The sequence below is a fragment of the Pogoniulus pusillus genome, chromosome 21 (assembly GCF_015220805.1).
Source record: "Pogoniulus pusillus isolate bPogPus1 chromosome 21, bPogPus1.pri, whole genome shotgun sequence".
Taxonomy (NCBI): Eukaryota; Metazoa; Chordata; class Aves; order Piciformes; family Lybiidae; genus Pogoniulus; species Pogoniulus pusillus.
In genome coordinates this window covers 3530217-3549115 of record NC_087284.1, presented here as the reverse complement: position 1 = coordinate 3549115, position 18899 = coordinate 3530217, and the positions used below count along the sequence as shown (strand labels likewise).

The 18899-nt window shown below is 47.7% G+C and overlaps 1 protein-coding gene across 3 annotated transcripts in view; it reads right to left on the bottom strand.

The window, feature by feature from the left end:
* Positions 1–18899, bottom strand: part of CTNND2 (catenin delta 2) — a 704219-nt gene that overhangs the window by 582071 nt on the left and 103249 nt on the right. The window lies entirely within an intron of this gene.

Genomic DNA, 18899 nt, shown 5'->3' with positions numbered 1-18899 from the left:
TAAGAGGCAAATGGTAGAACAAGTAGGCTGAAGATGAGCCAGCAGTGTGCCCAGATGGCCAAGAGAGCCAATGGCATCCTGGCCTGCAACAGGAACAGTGTGGCCAGTAGAAAAAGGGAGGTTATTGTTCTCCTGTACTCAGCACTGCTCAGGCCACACCTTGAGTGCTGTGTCCAGTTCTGGGCTCCTCAATTCAAGAGAGATGTTGAGGTACTGGAAAGTGTCCAGAGAAAGGCAACAAAGCTGGTGAGGGGCCTGGAGCAGAGCCCTGTGAGGAGAGGCTGAGGGAGCTGGGGGTGTTTGGCCTGGAGAAGAGAAGGCTCAGGGGTGACCTCATTGCTGTCTACAACTACCTGAAGGGAGGCTGTAGCCAGGTGGGGGTGGCCTCTTCTGCCAGGCAAGCAGCAGCAGAACAAGGGGACACAGTCTCAAGTTGTGCCAGGGTAGGTCTAGGCTGGATGTTAGGAGGAAGTTGTTGTCAGAGAGAGTGATTGGCATTGGAATGGGCTGCCCAGGGAGGTGGTGGAGTCACCGTCCCTGGAAGTTTTCAAGCAAAGCCTGGATGAGGCACTTGGTGCCATGGTCTGGTTGACTGGCTAGGGCTGGGTGCTAGGTTGGACTGGCTGAACTTGGAGGTCTCTTCCAACCTGGCTGATTCTATGATTCTATGATTCTATGAATATAGAACGCATCACTTATTCCAAAACTAAAGCTAGTTCTCAATTAATTATAAAACAAAGCATTTAATGATCTCCTGGACTTGTTTCAAAAATACACTTGGAGAGGGTTCAAATCATTTACAGCTGTCACTTTTGTATAGTATTGCACTGGCAGCATCCAATATGAAATTGCAACGCGATGAAAGCAGTGAAATGCTTTTTAAACAGAAAACCAATACATGAAATACAGAGAGAAATGATGATTCTGCCCCTCTACTGCACTCTGCTGAGACCCCACCTGGAGTATTGCATCCAGTTCTGGAGCCCCTATTACAAGAGGGATGTGGAGAGCATCCAGAGAAGGGCCAGGTGGATGCTCAGAGGGCTGCAGTAGCTCTGCTCTGAGGACAGACTGAAAGAGTTGGAGCTGTGCACTCTGGAGAAGAGGAGGTTCCCGGGGCACCCAGGAATCTGAAGGGGGCCTACAAAAAAGCTGGGGAGGGACTTCTTAGGCTCTCAGGGAGTAACAGGACTGGGGGGAATGGAGCAAAGCTGGAGGTGGGGAGATTCAGAGTGGATGTGAGGAGGAAGTTGTTGAGCATGAGAGTGGTGAGAGGCTGGAATGGGTTGCCCAGGGAGGTGGTTGAGGCCCCATGGCTGGAGATATTTAAGGCCGGACTGGCTGAGGCTGTGTGCAGCCTGCTCAAGGGTAGAGTGTCCCTGGCCATGGCAATGGAGGTTGGAACTAGATGATCCTTGTGGTCCCTTCCAACCCTGACTGGTTCTATGATTCTGCATTAAACTACTAGAGTTGACTTTCTAACCTGTATTATTATTTAATGTGTACTATATTTTAAGCCTTGGTAAGTAACCTGGCCATTCTTCTAGTCTAAAGGATGATTCTGACAACATTTTATCAGAGCAGTTTTGAGATAAAGGATGTTTTTCCTTTGTGATGGCCTTTAATAGTACTTTAACATTACAGTGAGCAATCACAAAGTGGCATTCTACCCAGCTTCTCTGAAATTCTTAGGCTTGGACTATAAATTTTCAAACAGTGAAGTTAAAATAGCATCATATTTAACTCTTAATTTTGTTCTGATTATTTTCTTCCCTCTCTTCAAAGACAGTTTTGCTGGGAGGGATATATTTTCTCTTCTATCAGACTAAATCTTCACAGAAGCCTTTGCACTCACAGTTAATTTCAAAACAGTTGTAAAAGAGACATATTTTGGATAAGCTCATCTCTTTGTTTGCTCGTTTGTTTAATGGATACTGCATCTACTGTGGCTGCTGCATCTTAGGTATGACTGACAGAACATGGGTGTTCTGAATATGAATTGCTTGTCTAGGTCCATTCTTGTACACTGCTGTTTCCTGAGAGGCACAACAGGAACACGCTCACAGCTGCTTCAAAAAGCTGTGTAAAAGATCAAACTAAATCAAGAGCTCAAGGGTAACATACATCAGGGTGCAGAGTAAGCATATTCAGCTATTTCTTCACTAGCCACTGTGATGTCACCTTTCAAAACTTCCCCAGTCAGCTCCCCATTTCCAGCAGTGGAATCACAGATTTTCAAAGCAATCCCCATCAACCTGAGGATGTGCCTGAGAAGCACGAGATGCACTTACAAAGCTTTGCTCATCAGTAATACATTGGCCCACCCTGCATTTAGAAGTATGGTGTAGGAGAGATTCTTGCTAGCAGAGGACACAAAATGATAAACATGAGCAACCCATGCTGGGAGTGTCCTTGAGTCCATAGGTTTGGCATTGTATCAATGGACAAGAAAACCACTTCCTTTCATGATGTTAAACAAGTCATCCTTGTATAAGTATAAAATTCAGTCTAAGTCAGGAGTCAGAATAATACAGAATACAATAGGCCTTGCCATTCTTGCAAATCATTATCTATATTGCAAGTCATATTTCGTGTAGGTATGGAGGGGAAAAATAGCCCAAACGACAGTTCCCATTAGACACTCTAAAGCCCATTCAAACATTAGCACATACCTGTGATTAGTAGACTACCCAAGACATTTACAGTGTGTTATTGGATTAAAATCTCAACTGGGAGACATGGAAATTGATACTGTTTGGGATTTAGACATGTAAGGAATCAGCTTCATTAGAAATACAACCCATTGTATTCCCTCAGTAATGTCAAAGTGTGCTGAGCTGTCTACAATTACCTGAAGGGACATTGTAGCCAGGTGGGGGTGGCCTCTTCTCCCAGGCAACCAGCAATAGAACAAGGGGACACAGTCTCAAGTTGTGCCAGGGGAAGTACAGGCTGGATGTTAGGAGGAAGTTCTTCACAGAGAGAGTGATTGGCATTGGAATGGGCTGCCCAGGGAGGTGGTGGAGGCACCGTCCCTGGGGGTCTTCAAGCAAAGCCTGGATGAGGCACTTAGTGCCATGGTCTGGTTGATTGGTTAGGGCTGGGTGCTAGGTTGGACTGGATGATCTTGGAGGTCTCTTCCAGCCTGGTTGATTCTGACTCTATGGCAGCATTTGCTAGAAGTAGCAGGTACATATCTACTGATTACTGCAGCATTAAACTCTTGAAACAAAGTTATCCCATCTGTGAGACAGTGAAACAGGCTGGAAAGCTGTTGCAGAATTAGCTGCTTGCATGCTTGCCCGTGGGAACCATGGTCAAGGTGCAACTATCCAATGTGATCAAGGCCTTGCCATGCAGGACTCCAGACGATTCAAAGTGAATTATGCCAGAGACTTTTATTGATCATTTGGCTCTCAATAAATACCCTCAGGGCCCCAAGGCACACACCTACACATTAGCATAATTAGTCAAGGACAACCCACACCATCAGCATAAACCACCCCTTGTTTTCCTCATTAACGAGGTGTCCTTTATCTATCCCTTCTGAGATAAGGTAGCCAGCAGCTGGTGGGAACCAAGGTCAGCATCTGCCTGTTATTATCCTTCTTCACTTTGCATTCCCACAGAAAGCCTGTAAAGATAGGCCTTCCCTCTACCTGAACACATAACCACTGAAAGAGCAGATTTCCCTTCCTGTCCTGTTTTTGCTCATATTATGATACAATCTGTGGCTGGGAAAATATGCTTAAAAATAGGTTGACAATTTCAAGTCAACAAAAAGATAGGAAATCTTGCCAGATCCTGCCAAACAGCTCAATCAGGAAAATCTCTTCTGATTGACTAAGTAGTTATCACAACATCCTGGAGCACCTATCTTTGGTGTTGTAATTACCAGAAAGCAGATTAATTAAAGGAGACATGATATCTTAAAGACATTTGCAAAGCCTTACGCTCAGTTAGGGATCAGTGATATGAGGGTTCAAGACAACAGTCTTCTAATTCTAGCTAACCCATTGTTGTGGTAGGCCTGAGAGGCTCAAAACAGCAATGAGGCCACTCCTGAGCCTTCTCTTCTGCAGGCTGCACACCCCCAGCTCCCTCAGCCTCTCCTCACAGGGCTCTGCTCCAGGCCCCTCACCAGCCTTGCTGCCCTTCTCAAAACACCTTCCAGCACCTCAACATCTCTCTTGAATTGAGGAGCCCAGAACTGGACACAGCACTCAAGGTGTGGCCTGACCAGTGCTGAGTACAGGGGAACAATAACCTCCCTTGTCCTACTGGCCACATTGCTCCTGATCCAGGCCAGGATGCCATTGGCTCTGCTGCCCATCTGGGCACACTGCTGCTTCACCTTCAGCTACTCTCTACCAGCACCCCCAGGTCCCTTTCTGCCTGGCTACTCTCAGCCACTCTGTCCCCAGCCTGTAGTGCTGCTTGGGGTTGTTGTGGCCAAAGTGTAGAACTCTGCACTTGGCCTTGTTCAATCTCATCCCTTTGGCCTCTGCCCACCCATCCAACCTGGCCAGGTCCCTCTGCAGGGCTCTCCTACCCTCCAATAGATCAACACCTGCCCCTAGCTTGGTGTCATCTGCAAACTTATTGATGACAGACTCAATCTCCTGGTCCAGATCATCAACAAAGATACTGAACAGGACTGGGTCCTGCACTGATCCTTGGGGAATACCATTAGAGACAGCTGCCAACTGGATGTGGCACCATTCACCACCACTCACGCACTGGGCCCAGAAAATAAGGGAAGAGAAAGATGGCCCAGTTTTGCATCCCTTGCCTTTTTTTTTCCCTCTAACTTGAGTTAGCAGCACTTCTAGGTATATGAAGATTTAAAGATCATATCCAAACCATGAAGACAGCAGTGTGTCACTTAACTGCTCCCAGCTCCCTTCTCTGCCAACATATAAATAGTAACGGAGTAAGTGACTAATCAGAACAGAGATGTTGAGATACTGGAACTCGTCCAGAGAAGGGCAACAAAGCTGGTGAGGGGCCTGGAGCACAGCCCTGTGAGGAGAGGCTGAGGGAGCTGGGGGTGTGCAGCCTGCAGAAGACAAGGCTCAGGGCAGACCTCATTGCTGTCTACAACTATAGCTAGGCTATAGCCAGGTGGGGTTGGTCTCTTCTGCCAGGCAACCAGCAACAGAACAAGGGGGGACAGTCTCAAGCTGTGCCAGGGGTGGTACAGGCTGGATGTTAGGAGGAAGTTGTTGTCAGAGAGAGTGATTGGCATTGGAATGGGCTGCCCAGGGATGTGGTGGAGTCACTGTGCCTGGAAGTATCACAGTATCACCAAGATTGGAAGAGACCTCATAGATCATCAAGTCCAACCCTTTACCACAGACCTCAAGGCCAGACCATGGCACCAAGTGCCACGTCCAATCCTGCCTTGAACAGCTCCAGGGACGGCGACTCCACCACCTCCCCGGGCAGCCCATTCCAGTGTCCAATGACTCTCTCAGTGAAGAACTTTCTCCTCACCTCCAGCCTAAATCTCCCCTGGTGCAGCCTGAGGCTGTGTCCTCTTGTTCTGGTGCTGGCCACCTGAGAGAAGAGAGCAACCTCCCCATGGCCACAACCACCCCTCACGTAGTTGCAGACAGCAATAAGGTCACCCCTGAGCCTCCTCCTCTCCAAGCCAAACAATCCCAGCTCCCTCAGCCTCTCCTCGTAGGGCTGTGTTGAAGCAAAGCCTGGCTGAGGCACTTAGTGCCATGGTTGAGTTGATTGGCCAGGGCTGGGTGCTAGGTTGGACTGGCTGAGCTTGGAGGTCTCTTCCAACCCATTTGATTCTATGATTCTACAATAAACAACATGCTGGCTTGAAGCACATTCCTACTTGATTGGTACTGAACCCACTGACCTAATCTGTAAGAATTTACCCTAAGCAGATGGTATGCACCATCTGAGCACTGAGCAATCTCCTAAAACTCTCCAGAAAACATTTCACAGTTAGGAGTCAGCAACATGATCACAAAGAGAAATCAGCATGAAAATTCACATTTTTGTCAATATTTTAGAGATCTCAGCATGAGGATTTACAACTATTTCAGTTTTGATGAAAAGTCTATTCACAAATGAAAACTGATCCATTCATGGACTCCAGTAAGAGAATGCCGCTTGCTGGTGTTACCAGGGAAACAGGAGTTCTTACTTGGGTGATAATGCAAATGTCCTCAAGCATACAGAGTGAAGTGTACATCTGCAAACAACAGCCACAAACACTCCTACAGCAAATTCTTAACATCTTCTATGAGACCAAGCTGGGAGGCTTGGCTGATACAGCTGAAGGCTGTGCTGCCATCCAGAGAGACCTGGGCACAGAGGAACAAGATGAGGTTCAACAAGGACAAGTGCAGAGTCCTGCACCTGGGCAGGAATAACAAACTGCACCAGCACAGGCTGGGAGGTGATCTGCTGGAGAGCAGCCCTGCGGAGAGGGACCTGGGAGTGCTGATGGATAACATCCATGGCACAGCAATGTGCCCTTGTGGCCAAGAAGGCCAATGGCATCCTGGGCTGTATTAGGAAGAGTGTGTCCAGCAGATCAAGGGAGGTTCTCCTCTCCCTCTATTCTGCCCTGCTGAGACTTAATCTTGAATACTGCCTTCATTTTTTGGCTCCCCAGTTTAAGAGAGACAGGGATCTGCTGGAGAGGGTCCAGCAGAGGGACACTTCACACTAGATCAGCTTGTCTACAGCTTCATCCAGCTTGGCCTTAGACATCTCCAGGGATGAGGCTTCTACCACCTCCTTGGGCAACCCCTCCCAGGGTCTCACCACCCTCATGCTGAAGAACTTCTTCCTAACATCCAGTCTGAATCTACCTATTTCAAGCTTTGTTCCAGTCCCCCCAGTCCTATCACTACCTGATATCCTGAAAAATCGCTCCCCAGCTTTGTTGCAGGCCTCCTTAAGATACTGAAATGTCACAGTAGGGTCACCTGGGAGTCTTCTCTCCAGACTGAACAGCCCCAACTTCCTCAGTCTCTCCTCATAGCAGAGGTGCTCCAGCCTTCTGCTCATCCTCATGGCCCTCCTCTGGACATATTCCAGCACATTCATATCCCTCCAGAACTGGATGCAGTACCCCAGGTGGGGCTTTTGCACCACTTGTTTGTTTTTTTGGGGGGAAGTTTTGCCCTTCATTTTTTTCTCTCCTTTTTTTTTTTTTTTTTTACTTTTACTTACTAAATTGTGTTTATCTCCACTTATTAGATTATACATACTTTTAAGGTCCAGCTTTCTGTCTGATCTTGCACTGGACAGTTAACAATGGAAGTAGACTTAGCTGCTAGACATAGTTAAACCCACTACATACCATGTCAAATTAATTTCCCCCCAACACCACCAGAAATAAGAGGAAAACAAAACATGTTTTTAATGAAAGAGATTTGGGGTCAGCAGTAGCCACACCTGAGGACATTCATTCGTTACAAGAAACAGACACAGTGATGCAAATGCACAGCTCTTTTGAGTCTGAGACAAGTAATCCTCCAATGTTCAGTTCTGGGCCCCTCAGTTTAGAAGGGACATTGAGATGCTTGAGCGTGTCCAGAGAAGGGCAGCGAGGCTGGGGAGAGGCCTTGAGCACAGCCCTACGAGGAGAGGCTGAGGGAGCTGGGATTGGTTAGCCTGGAGAAGAGGAGGCTCAGGGCAGACCTTATTGCTGTCTACAACTACCTGAGGGGAGGTTGTGGCCAGGAGGAGGTTGCTCTCTTCTCTCAGGTGGCCAGCACCAGAACAAGAGGACACAGCCTCAGGCTGTGCCAGGGGAGATTTAGGCTGGAGGTGAGGAGAAAGTTCTTCCCTGAGAGAGTCATTGGACACTGGAATGGGCTGCCCGGGGAGGTGGTGGAGTCGCCGTCCCTGGAGCTGTTCAAGGCAGGATTGGACGTGGCACTTGGTGCCATGGTCTAGCCTTGAGCTCTGTGGTAAAGGGTTGGACTTGGTGATCTGTGAGGTCTCTTCCAACCTTGGTGATACTGTGATACTCTGTTTATTACTACCACTTTAAATGTAAATAGCAGAGCAATTCATGCTGACCACTCAATGCTTCCCATGGCTGAAGGAGGATAGACAGTTCGGGCACTGTCGTAATCTTAGGGACTAATCTACTTCCTCACTAATTCCTACAGTTAAGGAGCTTACTTATATGTATCATACTGAATTGCACAGATCCTCTTTGCATCACATCTCACTCTGACTAGAGCCAGATGGCAGAATGCCTACATCCAAGCTCAGTACAAAACTCTTCAATACGCCTCCAGACTAACTCCAGAGACACAATGTCTAGCGGTTAGGGCTGCTCTAGGAAGCAGGAAAGCAGTCCCTCTTGCACTCCTTTTCTGCCTGTATCTCTGAGAAGGAGAACTGTCAGAAGAGCAGGAAGCCTCCTTGTTTATTCACTACATGCTGAAGCATGGATCTGCTGGGGTAAGGATGTCTTCTCTTTCAAATGGCTAGATCCACTTCATATATACCAGTTGTAGACAGCAATGAGCTCTGCCCTGAGCCTCCTCTTCTGCAGGCTGCACACCTCCAGCTCCCTCAGCCTCTCCTCACAGGGCTGTGCTCCAGGCCCCTCACCAGCTTCATTGTCCTTCTCTGGACACATTCCAGTATTTCAACATCTCTCTTGAATTGAGGAGCCCAGAACTGGACACAGCACTCAAGGTGTGGCCTGACCAGTGCTGAGTACAGGGGAACAATAATCTCCCATGTCCTACTGGCCACATTGTTCCTGATCCAGGCCAGGATGCCATTGGCTCTCCTGCCCATCTGGGCACACTGCTGCTTCACCTTCAGCTACTCTCTATCAGCACCCCCAGGTCCCTTTCTGCTTGGCTACTCTCAGCCACTCTGTCCACAGCCTGTAGTGCTGCTTGGGGTTGTTGTGGCCAAAGTGTAGAACCCTGCACTTGGCCTTGTTCAATCTCATCCCATTGGCCTCTGCCCACCCATCCAGCCTGTCCAGGTCCCTCTGCAGGGCTCTCCTACCCTCCAACAGATCAACACCTGCTCCTAGCTTGGTGTCATCTGTAAACTTATTGATGCTGGACTCAATCCCCTCTTCCACAGCCCTGAGATGAACATGACCATTAAACATTTCCTTAGCATATTGCTGAAGAGCCCAGATGCCTCTGCAGATAGCCACTGCCATTCTTTTCTCTCTTTCTGCATATATAGTATTCTGCTGATGTGATACTGGCACAGCTGGCTGTGAGAGAAGCAGAAGTTCTGAGCAGTACTCCTAATGAGAACTATGGCTGCATGTCTTCTCACTCCCTGTGGTATGAATACAGGCCCAAACCAACAAAACCCAACAAATCTCACATCAGATTCTTGTGGGTGAAGTTCACAGGATCACAGGATGTTAGGGGTTGGAAGGGACTCAGGGAGATCATTGAGTTCAGCCCTCTGCCAGAGCAGGACCACACAATCTAGCACAGATCACAGACAGGCCTTGAAAGTCTCCAGAGAAGGACAAGCTGTCACCTTGCACTCTCCTTCTCCCTATCTGCATCATTTGCATTTATGCACATGAATTTTTATCATCCACTATTTTGGGTTTCTTGGATTCATAAAGATTGACAATGGCCAAGAACAACATAAAACATCCCTTAGTCCTTCTTCACTCTCTCTAGCAGTTACCATGAGTTATGTGGTGGGATAGGAACTTGCCCTCTGCCTCCCAATTCTAATTTACCAGAGCAGCTGAGGTGGCTTGGAAGTGAGACGGAGCTGCCTTTTGCAGCAAAGGTAAATTTACAAGCACGTACACGCAATGTATTTAGATGTAGCTCTAATTATATACAATGTAGAAATAACACAGGAATCCAATCTTCCCCCTCAGACAAGGAAAGCCCAGAAGAGGCTGATGCCACCTGCTCTCTCCCCAGGCAGAAAACAACTAGCAAAGCTCATGTGTTACCTGGGTAGACAGGGTTAGTGTAGGAATTAGAGAGAAGTGAAGGAACAGTGAACAGATCCAGTGCCCAAGAGCTAAGAGGGAACAAATCCAGGCTGGGCGGCAACCGGCTGGAGAGCAGCCCTGAGCAGAGGGACTTGGGGGTGCTGTTGGACCAGAGGCTCAACCGGAGCCAGCAGTGTGCACTTGCAGCCCAGAAAGCCAACCAGAGCCTGGGCTGCAGCAGCAGCAGTGTGGCCAGCAGGGCCAGGGAGGTGATTCTCCCCCTCTGCTGTGCTCTGCTGAGACCCCACCTGGAGTACTGCATCCAGCTCTGGAGCCTCCATTACAAGAAGGATGTGGAGATGCTGGAGTGTGTCCAGAGACACACAGAGAGAAGGGCCATGAGGCAGAGGGCTGGAACAGCTCTGCTGTGTGGACAGACTGAAAGAGTTGGGGCTATGCAGGCTGGAGAAGAGGAGGTTCTGAGGTGATCTTCTTGTGGCCTTCCAGGATCTGAAAGGAGCCTACAAAAAAGCTGGGGAGGGACGTTTTAGGCTATCAGGGAGTGACAGGACTGGGGGGAATGGAGCAAAGCTGGAGGTGGGGAGATTCAGACTAGATGTGAGGAGGAAGTTGTTGAGCATGAGAGTGGTGAGAGGCTGGAATGGGTTGCCCAGGGAGGTGGTTGAGGCCCCATGGCTGGAGGTGTTTAAGGCCAGGCTGGCTGAGGCTGTGGCCAGCCTGATCAAGGGTAAGGTGTCCCTGTCCATGGCAGGGGGGTTGGAACTGGATGATCCTTGTGGTCCCTTCCAACCCTAACTGATGCTGTAATTCTATTCTACTATGTAAAAACAGAAATTCACATCAGCAAAAATAGTCCTAAGATGGTTCTGAGGAATCATTTTTTTTTAAAGTTAGGCTTTGTTCTTTTGTTTTTTAAGTTTTGTTCCTTTATGGTGTTCCAGTGATGTTTGAGAAGGGAAAACCCAACACAGAATGAGTCTGGATGTAGAGATTTGCAAAATAATGTCACAGAGTTAGTTCAGTAGCAGCCAGCTGCCTGTAGCCTGCTCTGAGTGAGCAGGGTAAAGTGGGTACTCCTGCACAGTGATTAATTCTATGAGAAGAGAAGCCTCTAAGGCAGACAGGGTGAGTCATGTTTGGGGAGATGAGGAATCATCCCTATTACCTGTAGCAGGTACACAGACAACTATTTTAAACTGGATGACTACCTTTTCAGGTAGCTAAAATTAGGTGAGAGAAATTGCATCTGAGATGTAGGATAAATACAGCCACAAACAAGCTCATCAGGGAAGGAGTATATAATCAAAAGCTGATTCAAAACTTCTGGAAAGATGAGCAGAAATATCCAGCACCAGAAATTGATCCTGACATAAAAACATGAAAGCTTCTCCTATACCTGTTCTGTATCATACACAAAATGAATTATCATCAGGTATTTCCCCATATATCATTTTCTGAATAGAATCATAGAATCAAAGAATCAACCAGGATGGAAGAGACCTCCAAGATCAGCCAGTCCAACCTAGCACCCAGCCTTAGCCAGTCAACTAGACCATGGCACTAAATGCCTCATCCAGGCTTTTCTTGAACACCTCCAGGGACGGTGCCTCCACCACCTCCCTGGGCAGCCCATTCCAATATGTGCATGCAAATTCAGCAGGAAAAAAACCAATGTAAAATATGCAACATTTATTACAGAGCTGATTGATCTTTTCCTCTTTGAAAATGAGATAATATCATAGCACTTCAAGGCAGAGAAGAATTCATCCCAAGCTAGAATCCTTTACAAGAATTGCATTGGTGCTACCTCTTCTTTAGTTATCATAGAATCATAGAATCAACAAGGCTAGAAGAGACCTCCAAGATCATCCAGTCCAACCTATCCCCCAGCCCTATCCAGTCAACTAGACCATGGCACTAAGTGTATGTGTATTAAAAGCTGGGAAATCAACCAAGTGCTGAATGACTTCTCCTCAAGAAGAGGAGGCTCAGGGTAGAGCTCATTGCTGTCTACAACTATCTGAAGGGAGGCTGTAGCCAGGTGGGATTGGTCTCTTCTGCCAGGCAAGCAACAACAGAAGAAGGGGACACAGTCTCAAGCTGTGCCAGGGGAGGTCTAGGCTGGATGTTAGGAGGAAGTTGTTGTCAGAGAGAGTGATTGGCATTGGAATGGGCTGCCCAGGGAGGTGGTGGAGGCACCGCCCCTGGAGGTGCTCAAGAAAAGCCTGACTGAGGCACTTAGTGCCATGGTCTGGTTGATTGTCTAGGACTGGGTGCTAGGCTGGGCTGGCTGATCTTGGAGGTCTCTTCCAAGCTGCTTGATTCTATCATTCAGGAGAGACTGACTCTATTTCTACTGCTTTTGCCACAGTAAAGAACTGCTTAACATTTAGTGGCTTACGCTGACAGTTGCTCTGCTGTGGTGGTTTAAGGCTTATTGGAATATTCTAATAAGTGAAATTGGTACTTCCTGAAACTTGTCTATTTCACAGTATCACAGTTTCACAGTATCATCAGGGTTGGAAGAGACCTCACAGATCATCAAGTCCAACCCTTTACCACAGAGCTCAAGGCCAGACCATGGCACCAAGTGCCACGTCCAGTCCTGCCTTGAACAGCTCCAGGGACGGCGACTCCACCACCTCCCCGGGCAGCCCATTCCAGTGTCCAATGACTCTCTCAGGGAAGAACTTTCTCCTCACCTCCAGCCTAAATCTCCCCTGGTGCAGCCTGAGGCTGTGTCCTCTTGTTCTGGCGCTGGCCACCTGAGAGAAGAGAGCAACCTTCTCCTGGCCACAACCTATTTCTCTCCATAGCTGTAGATATTGTAAATATCTGCTTGTATATTGTGCTAAGCTGTAAATATAAAGCTTCGTTCTTAATTTCCAGCTAGGCTGAGTCAATTATGGGTGATTTCTTCAGAGTAGGAGGGCAGGTAACACCCAAACCATCAGATGCAGAGAGGTGCCACTGTAATGACTTACTCTCTCCTGGAACAACACTTTTTATTCCTGTACAGTTTGAAGTATGAAAACAGGTACATCAAGAGATGCATACCAAAAATGATGTGTGACAGAAATGAGCAGATGCAGAGAGTGAAGCCTTCTTCAAAAGGCATGCAAATGCCTACATAAATGTCTTACAATGCATTTACAGATAGGCTGTATCAATATTTTCCTTCACAGAAAACAGTTTGCAATGTGAAAACACAATGTGTCGCTTCAAAACGCTTTCCCTTTGGTTTATGAGAGCTTCATTAAGGAAAAACCAAACCCCAGTCATTGTATCATGCTTATTTGCTTGTGGGCATTGACAGTGCTGCCTTATCCGTTACACCTAAAAGCTTGAGAGCATCTGGTTGGGCAGCACAAATTGAGGAGGAAAGAGAATTTCAGCAAAGCACATCAAAATTAGTATACTGGGGAAAAAATGAGTGATTTTGGAACATCTTCTCTACAACTGATCTCCTGAAGCAACACAAAGCAGTTATCACAGAATCACAGAATCAGTCAGGGTTGGAAGGGACCACAAAGATCATCTAGTTCCAACCACACTGCCATTGGCAGGGACACAGTATCCTAGATCAGGCTGCCCACAGCCTCATCCAGCCTGGCCTTAAACACCTCCAGGGAAGGAAAGTAACAGCAAATAGATCTCATGGGAACATGTCAGGAAATCAGCGTGATTAGATATCAAGTACAATAATCAAGCACAGATGCAGGCTGGGCAGTGAGTGGCTGGAGAGCAGCCCTGAGCAGAGGGCCTTGGGGGTGCTGCTGGACGAGAAGCTCAACAGGAGCCAGCAGTGTGCACTTGCAGCCCAGAAAGCCAAGCAGAGCCTGGGCTGCTGCAGGAGAAGTGTGGCCAGCAGGTGGAGGGAGGTGATTCTCTCCCTCTACTTTGCTCTGCTGAGACTCCACCTGGAGTACTGCATCCAGTTCTGGAGCCTCCATTACAAGAGGGCTGTGGAGATGCTGGAGTGTGTCCAGAGAAGGGCCAGGAGGATGCTCAGAGGGTTGGAGCATCTCTGCTATGAGGAAAGACTGAAAGAGTTGGGGCTGTTGAGTGTGGAGAAGAGAAGGCTCCCAGGTGACCTTCTTGAGGCCTTCCAGTATCTGAAGGGGGCTACAAAAAAGCTGGGGAGGGACTTTTTAGGCTCTCAAGGAGTGACAGGACTGGGGGGAATGGAGCAAAGCTGGAGGTGGGGAGATTGAGAGTGGATGTGAGGAGGAAGTTGTTGAGCATGAGAGTGGTGAGAGGCTGGAATGGGTTGCCCAGGGAGGTGGTTGAGGCCCCATTGCTGGAGGTGTTTAAGGCCAGGCTGGCTGAGGCTGTGGGCAGCCTGCTCTAGGGTAAGGTGTTCCTGCCCATGGCAGGGGAGTTGGAACTGGATGATCCTTTTGGTCCCTTCCAACACTGACAGGTTCTATGATTCTATGAAAATAATACACAGCTCACTTGAATAGAAATAACTAATACGTAATTAGCAAAGATCAGGAGAATAGCTGAGCAAGGCCTGGATATCAACATTAATAATCTAATTTCTTCATCAGATATTAAGATAAAAACATTATTGGACAGTAATTCATATCCTTCTTTATGTTGAAGCTGTACTTCAGGAACAGGAAAGGAAGTGCTTGCAAATCCAGTGTTTGCTGAAGATCACAGAATCACAGAATCTCTTACATTGGAAAACATCTCCAAGCTCATTGAGTCCAATCATCAGTTTCACACTGAGAAGTCCTTGACTAAACCAAACCTCTCAGCACAACATCTCATCACTAGCAATCGCTATGGTTGCAAAGAGCCACCAGCATCAGCCAGTCCAACCTTCATCCCAGCAGCCTTCATCACTACACCATAGCCTCAAACACCACATCCACTCTCCCTTTAAACACCTCCAGGGATGGTGACTCCACCACCTCCCTGGGCAGCCTGTGCCAGTGCCTGAGCACCTGCTCAGCAAAGAACTTCCTCCCAACAGCCAACCTAAACCTCCCCTGATGCAACTTGAGGCCATTGCCTCTTGTCCTATCTTTAGTAATTTGGGAGAAGAGTCCAGCTCCAGCCTCACTACAACCTCCTTGTAGGCAGCTGCAGAGGGCAATAAGGTCCCCTCTCAGGCTCCTCTTCTCCCAACTAAACACCCCCAGCTCCCTCAGCCACTCCTCATAGCTCATGTTTTACAGACCTCTCCACAGCCTCATTGCCCTTCTCTGCACCACTCCAGCAATCAGTCCAGAGATTGTAGAACTGGAAAGGAGTCCACACAGAATGTTGATCTTGTTTGCTTGGAAACTACACACGGTAAAGCAGCATTTACTGCAGTAAAGCAGCATTTACTACTGCTCTGAGGTGATGTGCACTTAGTATGGCTAAGGAATTGTCACAAGACTGAGAAATACTGAAATTGTTAGTGACAACAGTCATTTTGAAGGCTGCTAACAAGACCAGGCAGAGAGCAGGACTGATTAGACCAATAAGCAATGCAAGATTTCTACCAAAGCTGACAAAGAGATCATTCCAATGCCAATCACTCTCTCTGGCAAAAACTTCCTAACAACATCCAGCCTAGACCTCCCCTGCCACAACTTGAGACTGTGTCCTCTTGTTCTGTTGCTGCTTGCCTGGCAGAAGAGACCAACCCCACCTGGCTACAGCCTCTCTTCAGGTAGTTGCAGACTGCTGCTCTGTGACACCTGCCAACACATGGCTTATGTGAAACACACAATGCTGGGCAGTCCACACAAGGCCAAATCACTTGGATGCAATGTCTTTTTGAAGACCAACTGTCTTACCCTTCTCTACCTCAGCCACACAAACCATTGAACAGGTTCCAAGAATTGCATTTTCCACAGCCAGGAGAAGGGAATTCTTGGCAGATGATACATATCTCTGGGATCTGGTACAGGCAGAAATGAATTCCAGAGAAAGCTTAACTATAATTGTAATGAATTGCATGAATTCATTTGGCATCCTTCCAACCATAAGCTATGATGGTCTGCAGATATGTTCACTGGCCAGACAACAATTGAATCATAGAATCAACCAGGTTGGAAGAGACCTCCAAGCTCATCCAATCCAACCTAGCACTCAGCTCTGTCCAATCAACCAGACCATGGCACTAAGCGCCTCAGCCAGTCTCTTCTTCAACACCTCCAGGGATGGCGACTCCACCACCTCCCTGGGCAGCCCATTCCAATGCCAATCACTCTCTCTGACAACAACTTCCTCCTAACATCCAGCCTAGAACTCTCCTGGCACAACTTGAGGCTGTGTCCTCTTGCTCTATTGCTCATTGCCTGGCAGAAAAGACCAACCCTCACCTGGCTACAGCCTCCTTTTGGGTAGTTATAGACAGGAATAAGACCACCCCTGAGCCTCCTCTTCTCCAGGCTAAACAACCCCAGCACCCTCAGCCTCTTTTCATAGGGCCTGTGTTCATAGACTCATAGAATCAACCAGGTTGGAAGAGACCTCCAAGCTCATCCAGTCTAACCTAGCACCCAGCCCTATCCAATCAACCAGACCATGGCACTAAGTGCCTCAGCCAGGCTTTGCCTGAACAACACCAAAGACCTCTTGATGTTATTTAAGCTGTTTCAGTCTTGGGTCCATCTAAATTAAAACATCTCCTTAATAAACACTTAAATTCCAGGGATATAAGTAAGATGCAATCATTGCAACTGTTTTCTTTTCATTAAAATGCTGAGCAGTGAAATATGTTGCAGCAGCCTAACAATTTCTGCTTGATAAAGATGCTCTTACAGACAATGATGCTGCTAGATAAATGCAATTTGAGCAGGAGTTATCTTTCAGAAACAAATGTCAGGCCTCAGCTGCTGTGCATACTGATCCACTAAATTATTTCTGCATGAGTGTGGCAGGTGCTTACTTCTGCAGCAAGTATAAGTGCAGTCAAGTGGTGGTTAAACAAGTTAATTTCTCTTTTGGCTTTCATGATTAAAAAGCAAGGGCTAAGGTTGTGTGGTTGCCACACCTAGGAGTTGCCATGTACTTCCGTGCAGGATAACCTTGTGTTGCTAATACATATATGGGGTGAGAATTTAGATATGGATGTAGGGTCAGAGCCATGCTCAAAATGCAGGTAAATCATAGAATCACAGAATCAACCAGGTTGGAAGAGACTTCCAAGCTCAGCCAGTCCAACCTAGCACCCAGCCCTAGCCAATAAACTAGACCATGACACAGAGTGCCTCACCCAAGCTTTGCTTCAACACTTCCAGGGATGGTGACTCCATCACCTCCCTGGGCAGCCCATTCCAATGCCAAGCACTCTCTCTGCCAACAACTTCCTCGTAACATCCAGCCTAGACCTCCCCTGGCACAACTTGAGACTGTGTCCCCTTGTTCTGTTGCTGCTTGCCTGGGAGAAGACACCAAGGTTTATCTCTTGTGAAAGTATGGGTCTTCCATAAGAAATTAAATCCTCTCATGGTAGCCAAGTGGGGAGAAAACCAGAATGACAATACAGGATTGGCAGTTTCCAAGCTGGCCACAGGTCTGCTTAAAAGGTGATAGCTTGGGGCTTTTATAGCTCTATGGCAGTATACCCTAATTAATATCCATGACAATGTACTCTTTGAAATAAGAGTGGTACAGAACTGGGGGTCTTGGTTGAAAATTATTGGATTAATTCTGGTAAATTCATGATAATTTTGAATTCAGGGAGGGAAAATGCATTCTTTAGAATTGTGGCAGTAGAATCATAGAATCAACCAGGTTGGAAGAGACCTCCAAGCTCAGCCAGTCCAACCTAGCACCCAGCCCTAGACAATCAACCAGACCATGGCACTAAGTGCCTCAGCCAGGCTTTGCCTGAACACCTTCAGGGATGGCGACTCCACCACCTCTCTGGGCAGCCCATTCCAACACCACTCACTCTCTCTGGGAAGAACTTAAAACCTTTAAAGCCCTGTAAAGATTGTCTTCCTAGCAAACCAGCTTTATTTCCTTTTAGTTTGCTACAGAACTACCCTCATGCAGTTTTCCCTGCCACTAGGTGAGAACGATGCACGTACAAAGACTGTTCCAGAACTCTAGTTTGTAGTGTCATTGATCTGTTCCAAAACAATTCTGATAGGTAAGGTACAGTAGGTGTTTGATTTCCATGAGATTTTGCTGGATGAAGCTGATATATAACATCTTCAAAAGACTAACCTGATCTCCTTTTATGATCAGGTTCCTGCCTGGTGAATGTGGGGCAGGCTGTAGATGGAGTCTGTCTGGACTTCAGCAAAGCCTTTGGCACCATCTGCCACAAGCTCCTGGCACAGCTGGCAGCTGATGGCTTGGACAGATTCACTCTGATATGGGTCAAGAACTGGCTGCAGGGCTGGGCCCAGAGAGTGGTAGTGAACGGTGCCACATCCAGTTGGCAGCCGGCACTAGTGGTGTGCCCCAAGGATCAGTGCTGGGCACAGTCCTGTTCAATGTCTTTATTGATGATCTGGACGAGGGCATTGAGTCCAGCATCAGTGAGTTTCCAGATGACTCCAAGCTAGGAGCAGGTGTGGAGCTGTTGGAAGGTAGGAGAGCCCTGCAGAGGGACCTGGACAGGCTGGATGGGTGGGCAGAGGCCAATGGGATGAGATTTAACAGGGCCAAGAGCAGGGTTCTGCACTTGGCCACAACAACCCCAAGCAGCACTACAGGCTGAGAGCAGCCAGGCAGAAAAGGACCTGGAGGTGCTGGTAGACAGTAGCTGAAGATGAGGCAGCAGTGTGCCCAGGTGGGCAGGAGAGCCAATGGCATCCTGGCCTGCATCAGGAACAGTGTGGCCAGCAGGACAAGGGAGGTTATTGTTCCCCTGTACTCAGCACTGGTCAGGCCACACCTTGAGTGCTGTGTCCAGTTCTGGGCTCCTCAATTCAAGAGAGATGTTGAGATGCTGGAAGGTGTCCAAAGAAGGGCGATAAACCTAGTG